Source organism: Hyaena hyaena, unplaced genomic scaffold (assembly GCF_003009895.1).
Source record: "Hyaena hyaena isolate Hyena2069 unplaced genomic scaffold, ASM300989v1 scaffold_1137, whole genome shotgun sequence".
NCBI classification, from domain to species: domain Eukaryota; kingdom Metazoa; phylum Chordata; class Mammalia; order Carnivora; family Hyaenidae; genus Hyaena; species Hyaena hyaena.
This window is the reverse complement of record NW_024081770.1, coordinates 108,204-126,449: the sequence shown is the minus strand read 5'-3', so window position 1 is coordinate 126,449 and position 18,246 is coordinate 108,204. Positions and strand designations below refer to the sequence as shown.

Sequence of the window (18,246 nt, the reverse complement as noted above, 5' to 3'; positions counted from 1 at the left end):
ACACCCATAGGGATTAGAGTCCATTGGCCAGCTCCCTACTCAGTATGGACACCAGAGTGATTCACTGAGCAAAATGCTGTGCCATCTTGTGTAGAACTTTTGACATTGAGAAATCTCATCGTCAGAATCAGATGTAACCTCAAGTGCAGTGGGTTGTAGTTAATCACAAAGTGTCTCTTTCCCCATCTTTGATCACTGTGTATTGTTGGGAGCTGAACTGTTTACAGGGGTATTCCTGTTAATTTGATCTTGATTTGAACTTTCATAAGGTAATAAAGAACTTTAACCACAAAGATGTTTCAAATCATCAGGTCCTTTTCTGCCTGCATTAGCCAAACTCAAACATTAAATTCGATCAGAGTTTACAGATGGAGGAAACTCATTTGATCCTAAAATAGCAGTTTTTGTCCCAGCAACTCAATTACCTTCAAACAGGTATTTAAGCAGATTTTAGGCTTCAGGATATCCATTTTTAATGTTGGAGCAAACAGGAAAGAAGGCCAGCTGGTTTGGATGTTTATTTTGAGTGGTTTAGTCTCCTGGCTGCATTACTTTCCTCTGTCTCATGAGATCTCTTAAGTCAGTATTGCTTAGGATTTCTTGAATACTTGACCACAAGCAAAGATGAAATGTACATGAGTCCCTTTGACTGTCAGGTTTAAGTTCCTGGAAATAAAGTAAGTGGAAATCTGTTCCCACACATATTTGCTGAGTTGTGTGTTGACTGTATGAGACAGAAATTAAACTTTCTTTAAAAGGGAAATGCGAGGTGCCTGGGTGGCTCAGTTGGTTAAGTGTCCAACTTCAGCTCAGGTCATGATCCCATGGTTCGTGCGTTCGAGCCCCACGTTGGGCTCTGTGCTTACAGCTAGCTCAGAGCCTGGAACCTGCTTCAGATTCTGTATCTCCCTCTCTCTCTGACCCTCCCCTGCTCTCTCTCTCTCTCTCTCTCTCTCTCTCTCTCTCTCTCTCTCTCTCTCTCTTTCAGAAATAAATAAAAACATTAAAAAATTGTAAAAAAGGGAAATGCAAGTGATCCACATCTCATTTCCTTTACGAAATGTGTTTATCTGATATTGTTCTTTTGTCACAGGAATTAGTTTGTATGCATGTGTACTCAAGAGAGCTTTCAGAAAGCGCCTTTACCTCTTTTTCTTGGAGTTCCTGTTATTACCTCCCCATTCCGTTTCACTTAATTCCCTGCAGAAAGGACAGCCAGAACTGAAAAAAAAAAAATGGAGTAGGGAGTGCTTAGAAGTCATTGTTGACTAAAAGCAGGTTGAAATGTTGTGAAAAAGGTAAACTCAATAAATCAGCTAACCAGTCAGTAAATAGAACATGGATAGAGGAAAAAGAGAGTCCACTTTTTGCTGATGCTTATTCCCTTTTATCTGCTTTGAGGGTCTTGAGACTCCTCCCTTAGGCAGTGACAATAGAGAGACTATCGAATGAGAACTGGCAAGGCTGATGTCATTTTACCTGCCCCTGTCTTCCTCTCGTGGGCTTTCCCTCCTCTCTGTCTCTCTGGTCGAAGGAGGTCTTTTCTGTTCAATAGGCATCTCATTCTAAAATGCTGAAGGGGCCAAGGCAAAGAGGGCAGGCCAGTAGCCAACTGTTCTGTGTAGGAAAGAGGAGTGAGAAAAACCTCACTCAGATGCTAAGGATGGAAACAAAGGATCATGAAAGCACCTTTGTCCAGGGATAAAGGCTGTGCCCTAGACCAGTCCACCTCTGGTACATTGTCTTTCTCATCCTGCTATGTGAGATTTTAGAAAAACGATCACTCCCCAAATCTGAAAAATTTAGACCAGCTTTGAAAAATAAAGTGTATGTTAAATACATAGCTAGTAAAAGTGGGAATGAAGAAAAGTATACGGTTAATATCAAAGGTTTCATAAATGAAATGGTAGGGAAGAGGGAAATACTGATTTGTTAAGATTCTTTCCATCTTTTCGTGTTTTTTTCCCTCTACTTAAAAAAAATACCTTTCATTGAGAAAATTTTCAAATTATACAAAGACAATAAATAGTATAGTGAACTCCCGTAAACACACGCATACACCTAGATTCATCTTTCCATCTCTCTTTTATTCTGAGGCTATTACAAGCAGACATCATATATTTGGATCAACTAGTATTTGACCCTGAAATATAGTAATACAGGAAAAACAGTAAGTGCTAGATAATTCCTTTTTAATAGTTTCAGAGTTGGTACTTTAGTTTCTTCAAAGGGTAACAGAGAGTTTCCTTTTTTTTTTTTTTTTTTTGAGTATCATTGTAAATTCATTGATATTAAAAATATTATGTTTTAATTAGTTGCAGTGATCTTTTTTTTCTGGATGCTCAAGCACAACCTTCTTGGTTCATTGGGATCCCCTTCAGGTTGGCTCCTGTGTATACATACAGAAAAGGGAGCCTCTCATAAGAAACTCACACTGAATTTTCACAGACTGGCCAGTTCTATATCATCAGCAACAGATCAAGATACAGAACATCCCAGAAGCACTCTTGCCCTGTTAATTTCTATGACCCTGCTTCTTGGTACAACAGGATACCCCACACTTCTCTTGTACATTTCATATCCCAGTCTAAGTATCAGCCATCCTAAGAAGCCCTGGTTCCTTTCAGTAAGTAATGGAATTTAGAAACTAGGGTCTAGGGGCACCTGGGTGGCTCAGTTGTTATGCATCTAACTCTTGATTTCATTTCAGGTCACATTCTTAGGATTCATTAGATCCAGCCCTGTGTCGTGCTCCCAAGCTGATGGCGTGAAGCCTGCTTCATTCTCTCTCTCCCTCTCTTTCTTTGCCGCGCCACCCCCCGCTCACACATTCATATGTTCTTGCTCTCTCTCAAAATAAATAAACATTAAAACAAAATAAAATAAATAGAAACTACAGTCTAGGTCTTAGGAGGGCTCATTCCTATGGGTTCTCAGTGTTTCTAGGCTTTTTGAAGGGCAGGGTAGAAACTATATATATCTAAAAAGAAAATATATGAGTTCATACTGGTTTTTTCAAGTTAACTATGGAATTTTTATATTATTTGATTTTATATTTGTATCTCTTTTCTCTTACACTGAAAATCTTGGTTCAAAATAAGATTACAAACTTATTTGCTCTATGCATTAAGTACATAGAATACTTTCAAATGAATGAGCTCAGCATTACTACTACTAATTATTATTCTATTTTTATGCAGAGAAAAAGTGTAGAGTTTTATTTATCTTTTTTTGTCATTAATTTTGGTCTTTTCAAAATTCACGCATGAGGTTAGAAGATGAATTTTTCCTTCAACTCCATTTTTAGTATTAATGTTGATATGTTTCTTGGCAGTGAAACTCAGTCTATTAAATCTTTAGTTTAGCAGATAATTTGAGTTATTTGCAACTCATTACATCATAAGCAGGAGATGTTCCAGAAGCGACTGTGGGATTATTGTTCTCTCTGGGTGGTAGATCGATTTGTGCTGCATTGGATGCATTTATTAGTGTCTACCCTTCCTCATAGTGTGGATCCAGAGACAGAAGTAAGATAAAGACTGTAAATGAAGCAGAGGGCCTGAAAGTGCCCCAGGAATTTTGTCTTCTTGCTTCTTTTCATTTGATAAATGGATATTTGATGGTGTGTATTTGTGTGTATATTTTTCCCTCCTTGGTTGGTCAAGTGATCAAGTGCTTTGACTTTTGGACACAGCTTATAATAGTTAACCCTGGAAAGTGTAAGTGTTCATAGAGAATATGGGTATATGTAGTCTCTCCCACCTTCCTCTCATCCATCCTTCCTTTCTGCCAACCGTCTATCCTTCCTTTCTTTTTTGCACACCCAGGTAGTTCCTGGACCCTGAACCGAGGGCTACACAAGGGAGGAAGGAGAGGTACATCACTCCTCATTTTGTCTTTTAAACTTTTCACCTGTCATCTCAAAACATCTTATTCCCAAACCACCTCCACAAGGTATTTGAGTTCTTTCACATATATTTTTACAAACAGAAGAATGATTAATACTGTGATTAGTCTAACTTTGAGGTTGATTTAAAATTATCTGTTTATTGGCTTTTTACATCAGATGAACCCACAAGACACACCTACTTTGAAAGGTTTGGCTTTCAGAGAACAAGGATGTATCCGGGATAACAATGCTAAACTTTGCCCCAGTAAGAAGTGATTACAAAGATGATGGACTAACACATAGACTCCCCAGAACTTTACTGCATGTGGCTGGTGGTAGATTTTTAAAGGTTTAAGATTTCAGAAACAATGATGTGCCTTTTCTCCTGTGCCTTACAGCAATCATGCTGTTTCTGAAGTGTTCACTCATTTGTGTAGGCATTCGATCATCCATTCATTCATTCATTCATCCATGTAGCAAAATCTCTGGAGCATCTATCTCTCAATATGCACCAGTCACTATTTCGGACCCAGGGATTATAACAAAGAGAACAGAAATCATAACTGGTGAAGTCTACAGGGACAGATAACAAGCCAACAAACAATTAATGTAACTATCGAGTGAGGGAAGAGATGGGAAGGAAATGAAAAGAACATTGTGCTAGAAAGCAACAGAGATGGTGCCTATTTGAGGTGACAGGAGCTGAGAACTGAAAGATGATCTGCTGACTGCATGTTCATGTTTGGAGTACTGAGTTGGGAGGCACTGTACAATTTATTTAAACAATACCTACAAATTCAGCATGTGAATTTATTTCCAAATCTCTCATTTTTTATGGTAGGCACTTTAAGGTAAAATCTCTTATTTTGTCAGCTTCTAAAAACTGGAAGAAGTCCTGGGGGAAGTGTATATATGGAAACTCACTGTGCTGTATTTGTAATTCTCTGCAAATCTTAAATTGTTCTGAAATACAACACTGAAGACAATGGTGAGAAAATACCAAAATTTGTAGCAAATCAAATACAATGTTGCTTGGATTTGCAAAGATGAGGTAGTCAGGTTTACACAGGAAGGGCCTGTGGGGAGAGGGGCATGTGTTGAGAATTTATTCCTTAAATGCTCTCGTACTTGTCCCATCGCTCATTTTTGGACTAGACCAATTTCCCCCCTTTTTTGATCCATCATTTTATCTTCTATTTTATCCTCTTAAATTTCAGAAATGTAACAGAACTTACAGATAAAGTTAGTTTACATTTTTCCTTTTTAAAAATAATTCATGCCTCATCTTGAAATAGTCTTGAACTACGTAGGATGTTATCTTTCAGTTGGATATTAGCAAATCTTTTTCACACGGGCTTTTAATAAACTGGCATCATGGATAAAAGTTTCACCGTGATCAAAGAAATCCTCTCTACCCTTTATCTTTTTTAAAAAACATTGTTATTGATTATTGAGAGAGAGAGAGAGACAGAGCATGAGCATGGGAGGGGCAGCAAGAGGGGGAGACACAGCATCTGAAGGAGGCTCCAGGCTCTGAGCTGTTGGCACAGAGCCTAACATGGGGCTCCAACCCACAAACTGCGAGATCATGACCTGAGCCGTAGTTGGACGCTTAACCAACTGAGCCACCCAGGCCCCCCATCTACCCTTTATCTTATTAGTATTTTTCATTTCATACTTATTGTGTATTTCTAAACACAAAGCGTCTTCTTTTACATGTTAGGGGAGATAGAGAAATCTGAAGTTGGCAAGAAGGCATTCAATTCCAAGTCTCCTCTGTGAATGCTTTGCCAGCTGTAGTGTGCATTAACAGACCTGCCATGGGAAGCAGTTCGGGAGTCTACAATCTTTAAAAGTACTTTGCAGTATTTGGTCCCAAGAATGCTTCCTAATCTTCTATGATCTAGTTCAAGGATGAGCAAAGTATAGCCAACAGGGCAAACCTGGCTTGCAAGCCTGGCTTTATAAATTAAGTTTTGTTAGAATGTGGCCGTGCTTATTCGTGTGCTCATTTTCTATGGCTGCTTTTCCACTACAGTGGCAGTGTTGAGTAGCCACAGTGAGACCGTATGGCTCAGAAAGCCTAAAATACTTAGTTTTGGCCCTTTACATAAAATGTTTGCTGACCTCCGATGGAGTTCAGATGGTGATTGGGTCATCTCTGTCCATTTCGGAATCTGGGATCCAAAAAATGTTGCAGTCGCAAGGATTAGTAGACAATAGAGTCCTTCTGGGTTATGATAGAGCTTTTTCCTTTATTTTATTTCATTTTTAAAAATGTTTTTATTTATTTTTGGGAGGGAGAGAGTGTGTGTGGCAGAGGAGCAGAGAGGGGATGGGGGGGACAAGGGATCTGAAGTGGGACTGAGTGCTGACAGCAGAGAGCCCAACGTGCTGGGGCTTGAACCCACACACTGTAAGATCGTGACCTGAGTTGGGGCGCCTGTGTGGTTTAGTCGGTTGAGCGTCCGACTTTCGCTTAGGTCATGGTCTCACGGTTCGTGGGTTCGAGCCCCGCGTCGGGCTCTGTGCTGACTGCCAGCTCAGAGCCTGGAGCCTATTTCAGAGTCTGTGACTCCCTCTCTCTCTGACCCTCCCCTGCTCACGCTGTCTCTCTTTCTCTCCTAGAAAAAAAAAAAAAAAAAAAGATCATGACCTGAGTTGAAGTCAGTTGCCCAACCAACCGTGCTACCCAGGCGCCCTGGAGATACTGTTTGTAGTAAAAATAGTTTTTCATAAGCTTTCTAATGTGTTTAGTAATAATTTTGTAGTATGAAGGCCTTTTATATAAATGTTAAATGCTAAGCACTTTAGTTATCACTTGAATTCTTATTATGTATTTTTTTTTAATTGCCAAGGAACAGTTTTAACAATTCCTTTATATTTGAGGCCTTAAATCTATTACTTGGGAGTGACTCTGTGTCTAATACTATATTATTATTCCCTAGCTGTTGGTATTAGGTCAGCAAGGAACAGGGCCCAGTTGGCAATCCTTTACACCTGCTGCCCAGAGCCAGGCTTGTTGAAACAGTGCTGGCCAGAGTGCTCACAGGTTTTGACCCAGTACAGACATGACTGGTACGGACAGGCTCAAGAATCTGCATTTGAAATGAGTTCCCAGGTGACATGTGGGTCCCAGGAATACCTTTCAAAACCTCTGTAGCAGAGAGTTAGCACTGGCATTTCCCAGGCTTGAGGTTTGGGGGAAAGTAGCTTTTTTCATCTCAATTCAACATCAGGTGACACATTAAAACTTCCTTTGAATTCCTTAAACTTCCACCTATCATCTTTGTGACAGGACTCAGTAATGAACCAGATATCATTTTACTACTTTTGTCTACTGTTTTCTAGTCCCAAACTTCTGTTGCTGTTGCTTTCTGTCCTCACGGCTCTTGGATTTTACTAAAAAAAAAAGTCTCTTTAATGGTGTTTTCTGTGAAGTTTTGAGATGAAACAGATGCTGTATTCAGCCTGCCAGCTTTCCCCCAGTACGTGTGTGTGTGTGTGTTTTATTTTATTTCATTTTTTATTTATTTCTGAGAGGGAGAGAGACAGCACGAGCAGGGGAGGGTCAGAGGGAGGGAGATACAGAATCTGAAGCAGGCTCCAGGCTCTGAGCTAGCTGTCAGCACAGAGCCCAACGCAGGGCTCGAACCCACAAACCGTGAGATCATGACCTGAGCCGAAGTCGGACGCTTAACCGACTCAGCCACCCAGGTCCCCCAAGTGTGTGTGTATTTTAAAGTACTTCTTTTTTTGATTCCTGTAAAACCCCGTAAGGCGAGTTGGGAACTCAAGTATTTTCTCTGCATAAAGGAAACAAAGGTCCTGAGACACCAGATCTTGTGATCTGCTGGAAAAGGAAGCTCCAGCTTAAGCTTTTTGACTGACATCCTTTTCTTTGTTAGTTATAACATACCATGAGTTTGACACTATCCAGAACTCAAATGTAGTTCGTCAGACCATTAGGACCCCTTCACTTCATATCAGTGTCTCAATTATTTTTGATACTGAAATTATCTTATGTGTGTTATTTGATCAGTCTCTTGTATTTAAATGTGGCCTTATTTTTAATAAGGATATGCCCCAAATCCATTTAAAGACATGAACTGGTACATCAGTTTCTGTTTTTTGGATTTTTGTTAAATTTTGCATTTCCCCCTCCCCCAAAATACTCTTGATCCTTTTGATGGAAAATTAGCAACCATTTTCATAGGGGCTTTAAATAAGATAGTGTCATGGATCAAACCCATCTCAAAATTAGTACTCTTGAGACAGGTGTCCTGACCTTGCTTATGGAGGAAGTTGATGCTCTCCCGGATACAGTGTGTCCTCAAATCTGCTCCCTAACAGTCCTTTGGAGGAGGGGCTCAGAAGAGGATGCATAATAACAGTAATCATTTTGCACAAATAATGGCATTTACTTCTCACAACTTTATGAAATAGATATTTTATCCCTGTTTTTAAGTTTATTTAAAAATTTTTAAATGTTGGGGCTCCTGGGTGGCTTAGTCGGTTAAGCGTCCGACTTTCGCTTTGGTCATGATCTCTCTGTTTGTGGGTTTGAGTCCCTTTTCGGGCTCTGTTCTGACTTCCAGCTCAGAGCCTGGAGCCTATTTCAGTCTGTGACTCCCTCTCTCTCTGACCCTCCCCTGCTCACGCTCTCTCTCTCTCTCTCCTAGAAATAAATAAAACATTAAAAAAAAAATTAAAAAAAAATTTTTTTAAATGTTTATTTATTCTTGAGAGAGAGAGACACACGCACATATACACACACACACGGACAGAGTGTAAGCAGGGGAGGGGCAGAGAGAGAGGGAGATAGAATCCAAAGCAGGCTTCAGTCTCAGAGATGTCAGCCCAGAGCCTGACGCAGGGCTCAAACTCATGAGCTATGAGGTCATGGCCTGAGCCAAAGTCAGATGCTCAACCTACTGAGCATCCCAGGTGCCCATATTTATTTATTTCCAGAGAGAGGGAGGAGAGAGAGCAGGGAAGGGGCAGAAAGTGAGGGAGAGAGAGAGGAGAGAGTGTCCCAAATAAGCTCCTTGCTGTCAGCACAGAGCCTGATGTGGGGCTTAGTCTCATGTACCATGAGATCATGACCTGAGATTAAATCAGGACTCGGACCCTTAACTGACTAAGTCACCCAGGTTTGCCTATCCCTATTTTATAGATAAGGAAACAGATAAATTATGTAAATTGCCTGATGTTTCATAGCTAGGAAATAACAGAGTTGGGACTGGTTTCAGACCTAGGCAATCCATGGGATTTTTTTCTTAGCATGAAAATAGAAAGAAAGAAAAAGCAGCATAAGATATATGCAGTGGGGGTACTGACAAACATTTAAAAATCAGTTCCCAAAAAGGTGGAGGATGCTGATTTGCATGGCTTACTTACTCCTCTCATGGCCAATTTCAAGTTCCCAAAAGGATGTCTCTGAAGGCTGGACTGGCAAGAGACGCAGACAGTGGACTCCTGAGCCTGTGTAAGCTGGCTCCAGCCCATCACCAGGTGTGTGCGAAGATTACCACACCCCAGTTAAATGAGTATGTGATGCCGAAGAGCCTGGGGCCTGGCAGTAAATCCTCAGTCATTGTCAGCCGTTCTCTCCTGCGGCAATGAATGAGCCATAATTGAAACTAACACTCATGCTGAATGCCCAATGCAAATAGAAGTATGGACACCCTGATATGTGGGTAAAGGTCTACATAAACATCGCTATTCCTGAGAGATGACAGTTTTTAAAATTCTGCTTAAGGCTCTTAATCATGAAATATTTGTGATTAGGTAGATAATGGCTAGTAAATTAGGTAGGTGGCAGGTGCAGTAACTCTGTGCAGCCAGGCTAATTCATCATCTGTGTTTTGAAAGAATCACACTACTGCCTGTCTTCCTATTCCTAATGTATGACTCGGCACCAGGGAGAACAGAACGGATAATGCCCCAGGTCCCTAGAGTACCATTAGCAGCTCAGTGGGTCTTTTTTTAGGAAAACCCGAAGGTTTTCTCTTGGGAATGTTGAACTTTGTACAGTCTTTCTCTCTCTAACTGTTGAGCAGATAGGGAACTCCACTCTGCAAATCATTTGGATTATTTTGGGTTCTTTTTGGACAAATATAAACTCAAAAGTACTGGCATGAGGGGACCTATCTCAGGCAGCCTGTGAGCACCGTCAACTGTATTTAATGTATAAAATGAGGGCTTAGGTCTTAACTGAAATGATAAGCCCAGCAGACAGTCTGAGTGGTTTTTGTGGCCCCTGACATCAGATTACAACAATGAAAGTGACATAGTCTGCACCCACAAAGATTATACAGGATCAGTACAAATAAACAGTGTGATGATATTCAATAACATATGCATGCATAAATATAGAAGTAATACAGATTGCAGTGACAATTCTAATTGATTAAGAAAGATTTTATAGGAGTACTTGCATGGCTCAGTTGGTTACATGGCCAACTTTGGCTCAGGTCATGATCTCGCAGTCCATGGGTTCGAGCCCCGCATCGGGCTCTGTGCTGATAGCTCAGAGCCTGGAGCCTGCTTCGGATTCTGTGTCTCCCTCTCTCTCTGCCCCTCCCTGACCCACACTCGTGTGTGTGTGTGTGTGTGTGTGTGTGTGTGTGTCAAAATAATAAACATGAAAAAATAAAAAAAGATTTTATAAAGAAAATGAAACCTGAGCACAAAATAACACAAAAGTGACGCCTGCATACTATAAAAGTTATTATAGTTGATAATACAGGATTTTTTTATTCTTGTAAAATATACATAAAGTTTACCATTTTAACAGTTTTAAAATTCTTATTTCAGAGGCACTAAATACATTCACATTGTTTGAATGTTTTGAATGTTTATGTTCCCCCAAATTAGGTCATGAGGGTGGAGCCCTTGTGAATGGAATTAAAAGAGACTCCAGAGAGATCCCTTCCCCCCTTCTGCTATGTGAGGACACCACAAGCAGATGACCATTTATGAACTAGAAAAGTGGGTTTTTACCACGTACCAGATCTGCTGGTGTCATGACCCTGGACTTCCCCAGCTCCAAAACTGTGAGAAATAGATGCTTGTTGTTTAATTTTTTTTAACATTTATTTATTTTTGAGAGAGAGAGAGAGACAGAGAGAGAGACAGACAGAGAGTGAGCAGGGGAGGAGCAGAGAGAGGAGACAGAATCCGAAGCAGGCTTCAGGCTCTGAGCTCTCAGCACAGAGCCTGACGCAGGGCTTGAACTTAAGGACCATGAGCATGACCTAAGCTGAAGTTAGTTGCTAAACCAATTGAGCCACTCAGGTGCCCCTAAGTGTTTGTTGCTTATGAGCCACTTAGTCTATGGTATTTTGTTATAGCAGCCCAAATGGATTTGGACAACCACTTTTTTTTTTTTAACTGAAGTGTAGTTGACACAGAATATTACATTAGTTTCAGGTGTGCAACATAGTGATTTGACAACTCTTTATGTTATGCTGTGCTCACCACGAGTGTAGCCAGTACCTGCCAGCATCACCTTTCATCCCTGTGACCTATTCATTCCATAGCTGGAAGCCTGTATGGCACCCTCCCCTTTACCCATTTTGCCCATCCCCAGCCCACACAACTACTTTCTTTCTCGAGAACTTTTTCATCTTTTGGACCGAAATTCTGTACTTATTAAACACAACCATTTCCCCCTCCTCATGGACCCTGGCAAACACTTCTACTTTCTGCCTCTATAAATTTGACTACTGAAGGTACCTCATATAAGTAGAATCATATGTTATTTGTCCTTATTTTACTCAGCATAATGTCTTCAAGTTTCATCCGCATTGCAGCATGTATCAGAATTTCCATCCTTCTAAAGGCTGAGTAATATTGCATTGTACAAATGTACCACATTTTGTTGATACATCCATCTGCTGATGGACACTGGACTGTTTTCACCTTTTGCCTATTATGAATAATGGTGCTGTGAATATTGGTGTACAAATATATGTTCAAGTCCCTGCTTTCCATTCTTTTGGGTATATACCCAGAATTGGAATTGCTGAATACTATAGTAATTTTGTTTTTAATTTTTTGAGGAGCCACCATACCATTTTCAATAGCAGTCTATCATTTTACATTCCTGGTAGCAATGCATCAGAATCCCTTCTGGAACATTTTTAACCTAAGCCATTTTGTCTGCTTTAGCCAACTCTTTAGCATATCTCAGCTCAGTACAGGAAATTCCTCTAGAGAACAGGACATTTGCCACTACTCAAGTCATTTGGTGCCCCAGTAACAGTTTATACACACCCCACATGAATTAATGAATTACTATTTAAGGTCACAAAGCAGGGACAAAATCTTTGATGCTTCCTGTTATGCCAAAAAGTCTCCACTGTGTGGACAATCAGCGAGTACCTATTCACAGTCACGGGAGCCATAGTTCCCAATATTATTTTTCCTGTTAAAATATGAATTATGACATTACCAAGCTTCCTTTCATAAGGTGTTAGAAAGAGTCAGAAACCAAATAATGAAAAAGTGGCTGAAAATGTTAGAAAATTAGCATTGGTAAAATTATCAAAGTGATGGTATCAAAATGGCCTTGTCAACACTGGCCGTGGCACAAGCTTCCATCAGAATCAAATGTCCTGTGATCACATTATGGTAAATATGCTGTACAGCTTTTGTGCCCATGGGTTGTTTTTAAGCCTGTACTGGTAACAGTTGTTTTAGAAATGTGAACTCCCAAGGATATACATTTTTTTTTAGCCTTTTGATGATTTGATGGAAGCTACTGAATATCTCCCTGGGAAAATATGACGCTTGTATGCCCAGGACATTTCATAGCATTTAAGAAGCTCTATAAATTTTGTATTGTATATCAGCAATGTCCCGTCATATAAAAAAAAAACCTGGAGTTCTCATTTAGTTTATTCATTAATTAGTAAAATAAGGGTAAATAGCAGTGAAAGAATTTGTTGCATGGGCTTTGAGGTCAAATAGACTTGGAAACCAAACTGAGGACCCTGTTTAACAAACTTCCTAAATCCTACCTTTGTCATCTGTACATTATGAATAACAAAATAGTTCCTAAATAGGAAGTATGACATCTGTCCTGATATATGGTAAGAGCCTGCTGTTATTTTTTTTTTATTTCTCTTTTTATTATTATTATTATTGTTTTTGTTTTTGAGAGAGAGAGAGTAGAGGGGAAGGGGAGAGAGAGAGAGAGAGAGAGAGAGAGAGAGAGACCCAAGCAGGCTCCACATTGTCAGGACAGAGCCTGACTCGGGGCTTGGTCTCATGAATCGTGAAATGATGTCCTGAGCCAAAATGAAGAGTCAGTTGCTTAACTGACCGAGTCACCTAGGCACCCCACAGCCTTCTTCTATGATTCTGTACTTGAAATAGACATAAAGTAGAACATTTAACATGTTTTATTTCTATTTATCCATAGAGTTTATATGTCTTTTTTTTTTTAGTTTATTTATCTATTTTGAGAGAGAGAGAGAGAAAGAGAGAATCCCAAGCAGACTCGTCATGGTCAGTGTGGAGCCTGACACAGGGCTCAAACTCACAAACCATGAGATCATGAGCTGAGCCAAAATCAAGAGTCGGACACTTAATTGACTGAGCCACCCAGGTGCCCTGAGTTTATATGTTTTTAAAAGCAGCTTTTAGAAATGCCTGGGTGGCTTAGTCGGTTAAGCAACTGACTTGGGCTCAGGTCATGATCTCGTGGTTAATGAGTTTGAACCCTGCATTGGGCTCTGCGCTGACATCTCAGAGCCTGATTTAGCTTCCTTCTAATCCACCTATACGTGCAAACATATGGTATCTGCCCCTCTCTTGGAAGCTTGCTTTCTTTTCACCCCTTCTGGTTGATTTTCATTTGATTCTTATGTGCATTTGATTTTTTAATTATACAATGTTTATATTTTATTTTTGATGGGAGGGTGAGGAGGAACAAGGAGGAGGAGGGGCAGAGAGAGAAGGGGGACAGAGGATCCAAAGCAGGCTCTGCACTGACAGCAGGGAGCCTGATGCAGGGCTTGGACTCAGGAACCATGAGATCATGATCTGAGCTGAAGTTAGATGCTTAACCCACTGTGCCATCCAGGCACTCTTCATGTGCATTTCAGATGAACAATTATATTATTCCCTAGTTAGCATTCTCAGAGCACAGTGCTAACAAGGTAATAACTAGTATGATTATTTTGTTGTTGACATTGATGGAAATGTTACTGTTGTTTCACCATTAAGATTGATGGTAGATTGATTTATGTGCCTGTGTGTGTATGCTTATGTCTTTATATATACATAATAGCACATAGAAAGGCAACTATCCCAGGCACCTGAGTGGCTCAGCCGGTTAAGTATCCAACTCTTGACTTTGGCTCAGGTCATGATCTTGTGATTTGTGAGTTTAAGTCCCGCATCAGGCTCTGCACTGCCTGCTTGGGAGTCTTTCTCTCTCCCTCATTCTCTGCCCCCCCCCCTTAAAATAAATAAATATAACAACAACAAAAAAGAGGTGCATGGGTGGCTTAGTTGGTTAAAAATCTGACTTCAGCTTAGGTCATGATCTCAGGATTCATGAGCTCCACATCTGGCTCTCTGCTGTCAGCACAGAACCCACTTCAGATCCTCTGTCCCCCTCTCTCTGCACCTCTCCAACCTCAATAAATGAACATTAAAAAATTTTTTTAAATAGAAAGAAAGGCAACTATTCCAATATTTCTTGAGAGTTCTTAAATATTTGGCTATGGGTATTAAATGGTGTACTTTTTAAATCGGGATGATTGTAGAATATTTAGTCTTTGAACTGTGATTAGTTTTAGTTTTTTTAATTGTAGATTGCAACAATTATCTAATAATTTAGTCTCTTCTATTCCTTGGTCATATACTTTTTATAACCTTCTTTTTGTATTTATGGTTCCTGTTTTTCTACATATTTAGGAATCAAAGTATAAGTAAATAATGTAAAATAGTTGATAAATCCAAGACATTTATTTATTTGTATTTTTCCTGTATTTGGCTTTCTAGTTTCATAAATTATAAACTTAAAGCATTTTTATTTGTTCATTTATTTATTTATTTAGTGAGTAGGCTTCCCACCCAATGCAGGGGCCCAACATGGGGCTTGAATTTATGACTCTGAGAGTAAGACCTGTGCTGAAATCGAGTTGGATGCTTAATCACCTGAGCCACCCATGCTCCCTGTATTTAGTAATAGAAATGATGAAGACCATGAATTTTCCTTTCATTATAGCTTTAGCTATGTTCTACATTTCTAAGTATTTTTATTACATTATTTTGTATATTTTTTTATTCCTTTTACCTTTAGTCTTTCATCCTTGAATTAACTGGACAATGCACTCCATCATTCCAAAAGAGAAGAGAGGGAGGAGAGGGACAGGACTGAGTCCTTTTGGTTTCTACTCTGTTTTCAAATGTTCTACAATCTCAATATGCTTTATTTTTTCTTCAACCTAAGATATACTTAGGAGAGTATATTTTTTAACTTTTTCTAGGATTAACCCCTGCTTGCTTCCAACTTTTCGTTAATATTTAACTTATTGAATTGCCTCAGAGAGTGATTAAATTCAGCAGTATCATTAAGATCTATCTTATTTTGATTTGCTTTTTACTAATTTTGCCTGATGAAGTTTATTTTGATTTTCAGATAAAGATATTTATTTATATTAAAGATTTTATTTTCCAAGTTGAAGTCTTCTTTTTGTTAAGGAATAGTTTTAAATATTATTTCTTTTCTTTTTTGGTTATAGTCTTCAGGGCCATCCATATCTGTAGATTCAGGTTTCATTATCTGAATAATATCCATTATCTATTTTCCTGCCCCTTGTTCCATTTGCAAGATGATTTCCTCAACTTCATCTTTTTAACCTACGTATTGACTAGATTTTTCTGCAGAATCATTCAGGGTTTCATGAATATCATTGTAATTATTTTAAAATCGTGGAGTCGTCCTTTGTTTCCTTAATCTCTTACCTGTGGCAGTTCTCATTGCTTCTGAACCTGTCTTATTTCTATTCGGAGAATTTTTTTTTAATTTTTAAAAGTATGAAGCATTGGTGATCTAAAGCTGCCCTCTCTTCTACTAGAATAAACAAACCAGAAATGCCCTCTGGTTACCTCTTGCACATAATAATTTGCTCTCCTGTAGGTGGGAATAATATTTTATAGGGTTTAAACACACATACTTTTTTTTTTTAACTTTCCTTTATGTGAGATCTGTTCCTTATCAAAAGAATATTTGTGCCAGTTATCCTTTGTTTCCTTAGTGTTTACTTAATTAGCGTTCAAAGACTATACTTTCAGGGATCATTTCTATAGTTCGTTACTTAGTTAGCATTCACATCCTCTGAAAACTCACCCTGGAGGCCTAAGTGATATTGTAGAATGTGGGTCTATCCTGTTCGTTTCCTTGGTAAAGGATCTTCGAGTAGGGAGTGGCCAAAGCTTCATCAGTCCCAATAAGAGAACTTGTTTGTATGCTGTTTTCCTCCTTAGTTTTTTAAACGAATGTACCAGAAGCCAGCTTGGAAAGAAAGGCTGTATTTTGGGGGTGCTTTGGAACATGTCCATCATGCTCTTTGGAAGCCAAGATCGAGGAAAGCAGCAAAAGATAAGTCAAGTCAGGGCCCTGTTCTTGAGTGCCCAGAGAGGTGCCTCCAGGCCTCAGAACACTGTTAATCTGTTCCCTGGGCTTCTTGCTCCTCTGCTCTCTAATCTAGAGAAAATGGGTGGAATTTGCCTGCCTTTCTTCTTTTAACACCACGTCGCTGTTTTAAGAAGGGAGATTTATTTTGGTTTCATACATCATGGTTTGGTTGTGAGTAAAGTGATTCCTTACATTTTATGGCATTTTTTTAAGTTTATTTATTCAGAGAGAGAAAGAGAGAAAGAGGGCAAGCAAGTAGGGGAAGGACAGAGAGAGAGAGGAGGAGAGAGAGAATACCAAGCAGGCTTTGCACTGTCAGCTTGGAGACCTGATGCACATCTTGAACTCATGAACAGTGAGATCATACCCTGAACTAAAGTCAGACACTTATCCGACTGAGCCACCCAGGTGCCTCATGGCATTTATTCTTTTTTTTTTTTTTTTAATATTTTTATTTATTTCTAGAAGAGAGAGAGAGAGAGACAGCGTGAAGAGGGGAGGGTCAGAGAGAGAGGGAGACACAGACTCCGAAATAGGCTCCAGGCTCTGAGCTGGCAGTCAGCACAGAGCCCGACGCGGGGCTCGAACCCACTACCGCGAGATCATGACCTAAGCAAAAGTCGGACGCTTAACCGACTAAGCCACCTAGGCGCCCCTCATGGCATTTATTCTTTAGTGAAAGTACTAATGATCTTTTTCTTCTTTAAAAATCCGTTTAGCCCCTGCTGTTTAGTCCTTTTCTGGGAAAATGCTTATCAAATCTTACACTGCTATCTTTTTTAGAAGTCATTGCTTCATGAAAGAGTTTCTTGATTTTCTTTTTGTGGGTTAATGACCTTAGAAATAAAAAGATTCCCTACCCTCTCTCTATAAGGAAAAAAAAACTAACATAAATGACCTTGTAATGACTGTAATATATAATGATAATAGGCATTCATTGCTCTGGTGATGCTCTTGATAGAAAACTAGTTTATTCCATCCAGCAGTACAGTGACATTTGCACTGATAAGATCAGGTGATGGTAGGATTGCCTTGTCCTTGTGGCTAGGATCATCTAATGTGGCTCCTCTTCATTCTCTGTAAATGGTCATGCAAATACTGAAAACGACAAACCATCTACAATCCAAATACTGACTTAAAACAGAACCGCATGTCAAAACCATGAAGGACTAGACCCTGATTTTATGAAGGCTAGATCCCAGGTTGAGGCAAATCTTGACTGAGCTAGAGGTCTTGATTGTGGCAAACCTCAGCTGCAGTTGCAGAAAAGGAGACTGAGCAGAAATATTATTCCTTAATTCTTCCAGGCCACCCTCACACTTGGAGATTCTGGTTGGCCCCAACCAGAGGAGGTTATCAGCTCCTCCCTGTTGTGTTAGAATACTAAGTGTAACTCTCTAAAACTTCAAATTAAACCACCAAGATTGGGAAAAGGACTAGGAAAAGAAAATTTTGATGTGGAGTGGTGTGGAGGAGGTTTTATATTACAGGGGCGTTTAGAACGATACCATGTTACTCTTGACTATCACTTACAGACTGTAGGTTCCAACAGGATTTAGAGAAATTTGAAGGGAAAGAGAACATTAAAAGGGGAATTTTATCTTTCACATTAATGGCAAACATAAAACTCAAGTTAACACCTTATTAAAATCAGTATTGTAAGGAAAAGCAGATTATAAAGGAAAAGCCATCAAGCATT

At 39.5% G+C, this 18,246-nt stretch overlaps 1 protein-coding gene and 1 pseudogene across 6 annotated transcripts in view; both read left to right on the top strand.

Moving 5' to 3' along the window:
* OSBPL6 (oxysterol binding protein like 6) overlaps positions 1-18,246 on the top strand; it is a 218,629-nt gene that overhangs the window by 104,263 nt on the left and 96,120 nt on the right. The gene's annotated exons all lie outside the window — the stretch shown is intronic.
* LOC120224244 lies at positions 16,189-16,292 on the top strand (annotated as a pseudogene).